Below are 6,407 nucleotides of genomic sequence, written 5' to 3'. Positions count from 1 at the left end.
TTGAGTTTTTACTCTCCCATTTTTCTCGTAAACAAAAAAGATATAAGGCATAATAAATTGAAAACTTTAGATTTCATGTATGCAAAAAAATTTCAAAATTATTTCACGCACTAATAATTAACTCCAAGGTTTTGTTATCCATGTTTGGGAAATTCCACTAGTACAACCCGTAAAAATAAGCTTGGTGGAATTTTATAGGAAAAGGAGTTCTAACCGATCCTAACATGCTTTAAGTGTGGTGGGTATGCATGCCAGAAATAAGTTGAGGAAGCAAGTGGACCTAATGATCCAAAAATTTCACGGAGTAGAAATAATCAAATTCTCTAGTGGTTGGATATTTACCAGAGCCAAACAACTCACTTTTTGCCTATCCTAAAAAATCACTGTTATTTTTGGAATTATCTCTCTCGGCATTTGTGCATTTCCATTTTGGATGTTCAAAATTTGTTTTCAGATCCAAACTTGAGTTTTCACTCTCCCATTTTTCTCGTAAACAAAAAAGATATCAGGCATAACATAATCAAAATTTTATAGTTCATACATGCAAAATAATTTGAAAATTATTTCACGCACAAAAAATGAACTGCAAGGTTTTGTTATCCATGTTTGGGAAATTCCTCTAGTACAACCCCTAATAATAAGCTTGGTGGAGTTTTATAGGAAAGGGACTTCTAACTGATCCTAACATGCTTTAAATGTGTTGGATATGCATGCCAGAAACATGTTGAGGATGCAAGTGGACCTAGTGATCCAAAATTTCAATGAGTAGAAAAAATCAAATTCTCAAGTGGTTGGATATTTACAAGACCCAAACAACCCACTCTTTGCCTATCCTTAAAAATCACTGATACTCTTTGGAACTATCTCTCTCAGCATTTGTACATTCCCATTTTGGATGTTCAAAATTTGTTTTCAGATCCAAACTTGTGTTTTCACTCTCCCATTTTTCTCTTTAACAAAAAAGATATAATGTATAACAAAATGAAAATTTTAGAATTCATGTATGAAAAAAAATTTGAAAATTATTTCACGCTCTAAAAATGAACTCCAAGGTTTTGTTATCCTTGTTTGTGAAATTCCACTAGTACAACCCCTAATAAGAAGATTGGTGGAATTTTATAGGAAAGGGACTTCTAACAGATCCTAACATGCTTAAAATATGGTGGATATGCATGCCAGAAACATGTTGAGGATGCAAGTGGACCTTGTAATCCAAAAATTTCAAGGAGTAGAAAAAATCAAATTGTCAAGTGGTTGGATATTTACTAGAGCCAAGCAACCCACTATTAGCCTATCTTTAAAAATCAGTGATACTTTTTGGAACTATCTCTCTCAGCATTTTTGTATTCCCATTTTGGATGTTCAAAATTTATTTTTAGATCCAAACTTGAGTTTTCACTCTCCCATTTTTCTCGTAAACAAAAAAGAGATAAGGCATAATAAAATGAAAATTTTAGATTTCACGTATGCAAAAAAAATTTAAAATTATTTCACGCACTAAAAATTAACTCCAAGGTTTAGTTATCCATGTTTGGGAAATTCCACTAGTACAACCCCTAATAATAAGCTTGGTGGAATTTTATAGGAAAGGGACTTCTAACTGATCCTAACATGCTTTAAATGTGGTGGATATGCAATCCAGAAACATGTTGAGGATGCAAGTGGACCTAGTGATCCAAAAATTTCGAGTAGAAAAAATCAAATCCTCAAGTGCTTGGATATTTACGAGAGCCCAACAACCCACTTTTTGTCTATACTTAAAAATCACAGATACATTTTGGAACTATCTCTCTCACCATTTGTGCATTTCCATTTTGGATGTTCAAAATGTGTTTTCATATCCAAACTTGAGTTTTCACGGTCCCATTTTTCTCTAAAAAAAAGATAGTGGCATAAGAAAATGAAAATTTTAGAGTTCATGTATGCAAAAAAACTTTGAAAATTATTTCACGCACTAAAAATGAACTCCAAGGTTTTTTTATCCATGTTTAGGAAATTCCACTAGTACAACCCCTAATAATAAGCTTGGTGGAAGTCTATAGGAAAGGGACTTCTTACTGATCGTAACATGCTTTAAATGTGTTGGATATGCATGCCAGAAACATGATGACGATGCAAGTGGACCTAGTGATCAAAAAATTTGAAGGAGTTAAAAAAACAAATTCTCATGTGGTTGGAAATACCAGAGCCGAACAACCCAATTTTGGCCTATCCTTAAAAATCACATATACTATTTGGAACGATCTCTCTCAGCATTTGTGCATTTACATTTTGGATGTTAAAATTTGTTTTTAGATATAAACTTGAGTTTTCACACTCCATTTTTCTCATAAACAAAAAAGATATAAGGCATTACAAAATGAAAATTTTAGAGTTCATTTATGCAAAAAAAATTGAAAATTATTTCTGGCACTAAAAATGAACTCTAAAGTTTTGTTATCCATGTTTGGGAAATTCTAGTAGTACAACCCCTAATAATAAGCTTGGTGGAATTTTGTAGGAAAGGGAGTTCTAACTGATCCTAACTTGCTTTAATTGTGGTGGATATGCATGCCAGAAACATGTTGAGGATGCAAGTGGACCAAATGACCCAAAAATTTCAAGGAGTACAAAAAATCAAACTCTCAAGTGGTTGGATATTTACCAGAGCAAAACAACCCACTTTTTTCCTATCCTTAAAAATCACAAATACTTTTTGGAACTATCTCTCTCTGCATTTGTGCAGTTCCATTTTGGATGTTCAAAATTTGTTTTCAGGTCCAAACTTGAGTTTTCACTCTCCCATTTTTCTCGTCAACAAAAAATATATCAGGCATAACATAATGAAAATTTTAGAGTTCATATATGCAAAAAAATTTGAAAATTATTTCACGCACTAAAAATGAACTCCAAGGTTTTGTTATCCATGTTTGGGAATTTCCACTTGTACAACCCCTAACAATAAGCTTGGTGGAATTTTATCAGAAAGGGACTTCTAACTGATCCTAACATGCTTTAAATATGGTGGATATGCATGCCAGAAAGATGTTAAGGATGCAAGTGGACCTAGTGATTCAAAAATTTCGAGTAGAAAAAATCAAATTCTCAAGTGGTTGGATATTTCCAGTGCCAAAAAAACCCCCTTTTTGCCAATCTTTAAATATCACAGTACATTTTTAAACTTTCTCTATCAGCATTTGAGCATTTCCATTTTGGATGTTCAAATTTGTTTTCAGATCCAAACATCAGTTTTCACTATCCTATTTTTCTCGTAAACAAAAAAGATATAAGGCTTAACAAAATGAAAATTTTAGAGGATATGTATGCAAAAAAATTTTAAAATTATTTCTCGCACTAAAAATGAACTCCAAGGGTTTTTTATCCATGTTAGGGAAATTCCACTAGTTCAACCCCTAATAATAAGCTTGGTGGAATTTTATCGGAAATGGACTTCTAACTGATCCTAACTTGCTTTAAATGTGGTGGATATGCATGCCAGAAACATGTTGAGGATGCAAGTGGACCAAGTGATCTAAAAATTTCAAGGGGTAGAAAAAATCAAATTCTCAAGTGGTTGGATACTTACCAGAGCCAAACAAACCACTTTTTTTGCCTATCCTTAAAAATCACAGATACTTTTAGGAACTATCTCTCTCAGCATTTGTGCATTTCCATTTTGGATGTTAAAATTTGTTTTCAGATCCAAACTTCAGTTCTCACTCTCCCATTTTTCTCGTAAACAAAAAAGAGATAAGGCATAATAAAATGAAAATTTTGGATTTCATGTATCCAAAAAAATTTTAAAATTATTTCATGCACTAAAAATGAACTCCAATGTTTTGTTATCCTTGTTTGGGAAATTCCAGTTGTACAACCCCTAATAAGAAGCTTGGTGGAATTTTATAGGAAAGGGACTTCTAACAAATCCTAACATGCATTAAATATGGTGGATAGGCATGCCAGAAACATGTTGAGGATGCAAGTGGACCAAGTGATCCAAAAATTTCGAGTAGAAAAAATCAAATTCTCAAGTGGTTGGATATTTACTAGAGCCAAGCAACCCACTATTTGCCTATCCTTAAAAATCACAGATACTTTTTTGAACTATCTCTCTCAGCATTTATGCATTTCCATTTTGGATGTTAAAAATTTGTTTTTAGATCCAAACTTGAGTTTTCACTCTCCCATTTTTCTCGTTAACAAAAAAGAGATAAGGCATAACAAAATGAAAATTTTAGAATTCACGTATGCAAAAAAAATTTAAAATTATTTCACGCACTAAAAATTAACTCCAAGGTTTAGTTATCCATGTTTGGGAAATTCCACTAGTACAACACCTAATAATAAGCTTGGTGGAATTTTATAGGAAAGGGACTTCTAATTAATCCTAACATGCTTTAAATATGGTGGATATGCCTGCCAGGAACATGATGAGGATGCGTGGACCTAGTGATCCAAAAATTTCAAGTAGAAGAAAAAATCAAATTCTCATGTGGTTGGATATTTACAAGAGCCAAACAACCCACTTTTAGCCTTTCCTTAAAAATCACAGGTACTTTTTGGAACTATCTCTCTCAGAATTTGTGCTTTCCCATTTTGGATGTTCAAAATTTGGTTTCAGATCCAAGCTTCAGTTTTCACTCTCCCATTTTTCTCGTAAACAAAAAAGATATAAGGCAAAAAAAAATGAAATTTTAGAGTTCATGTATGCAAAAAAATTTGAAAAGTTATTTCAGGCTCTAAAAATTAACTCAAAGGTTTTGTTATCCTTGTTAGGGAAATCCACTAGTACAACCCCTAATAATAAGCTTGGTAGAATTTTCTAGGAAAGGGACTTCTAACTGATGCTGACAGGCTTTAAATGTGGTGGATATGCATGCCAGAAACAAGTTGAGGATGCAAGTGGACCTAGTGATTCAAAAATTTCAAGGAATAGAAAAAATTAAATTCTCAAGTGGTGTGATATTTACTAGAGCCAAACAATCCACTTTTTTCCTATCATCAAAAATCGCAGATACTTTTTGGATCTATCACTCTCAGCATTTGTACATTCCCATTTTGGATGTTCAAAATTTGTTTTCAGATCCAAACTTGAGTTTTCACTCTCCCATTTTTCTCGTAAATAAAAAAGATATAAGGTATAACAAAATGAAAATTTTAGAGTTCATATATGAAAAAAAAAATTGAAAATTATTTCACGCCCTAAATATGAACTCCAAGGTTTTGTTATCCATGTTTGGGAAATTCCACTAGTACAACCCCTAATAATAAGCTTGGTGGAATTTTATAGGAAAGGGACTTCTAACTGATCCTAACATGCTTTAAATATGGTGGATATGCATGCCTTAAAGATGTTGAGGATCCAAGTGGACCTAGTGATCCAAAAATTTCGAGTAGAAAAAATCAAATTCTCTACCGGTCGGGTATTTTCCAGTGCCAAAAAACCCCCTTTTTGCCAATCCTTAAAAATCACAGATACTTTTATGAACTTTCTCTCTCAGCATTTGTGCATTTCCATTTTGGATGTTCAAATTTGTTTTCAGATCCAAACTTCAGTTTTCACTCTCCTATTTTTCTCGTAAACAAAAAAGATATAAGGCATAACAAAAGAAAAATTTTAGAGTTTATGTATGCAAAAAAATTTGAAAATTATTTCACGCTCTAAAAATGAACTACAAGGTTTTGTTATCCATGTTTGGGAAATCCACTAGAACAACCCCTAATAATAAGCTTGGTGGAATTTTATAGGAAAGGGTCTTCTAATTGATCCTAACATGCTTTAAATGTGGTGGATATGCATGCCAGAAACATGTTGAGGATACAAGTGGACTAGTGATTGAAAAATTTCGAGCTGAAAAAATCAAATTCTCAAGTGGTTGAATATTTACTAGAGCCAAACAACCCACTTTTTGCCTATCCTTAAAAATCTCAGATACTTTTAGGAAGTATGTCTCTCAACATTTGTGCATTTCTATTTTAGATGTCCAAATTTTTTTTCAGATCCAAGCTTGAGTTTTCACTCTCCCATTTTTCTTGTATATAAAAAAGATATAAGGCATAACAAAATGAAAATTTTAGAGTTCATGTATGCAAACAAATTTGAAAATTATTTCACACACTAAAAATGAACTCCAAGGTTTTGTTATCCATGTTTGGGAAATTCCACTAGTACAACCCCTACTAATAAGCTTGGAGGAATTTTATAGGAAACAGACTTCTAACTGATCCTACCATGCTCTAAATCTAGTGGATATGCATGCCAGAAACTTGTTGAGGATGCAAGTGGACCAAGTGATCCAAAAATTTCTTGGTGTAGAAAAAATCAAATTCTCAAGTGGTTGGATATTTACCAGAGCCAAACAACCTACTTTTTTTGCCTGTCCTTAAAAATCACAGATACTTTTTGGAACTATCTCCCTCAGCATTTG

Source organism: Aristolochia californica, unplaced genomic scaffold (assembly GCF_029961685.1).
Source record: "Aristolochia californica isolate CCGP_79_NKW_82.1479 unplaced genomic scaffold, dmAriCali1.0.hap1 SCAF_2, whole genome shotgun sequence".
NCBI classification, from domain to species: Eukaryota; Viridiplantae; Streptophyta; class Magnoliopsida; order Piperales; family Aristolochiaceae; genus Aristolochia; species Aristolochia californica.
Note: the sequence above shows the minus strand (reverse complement) of the source record.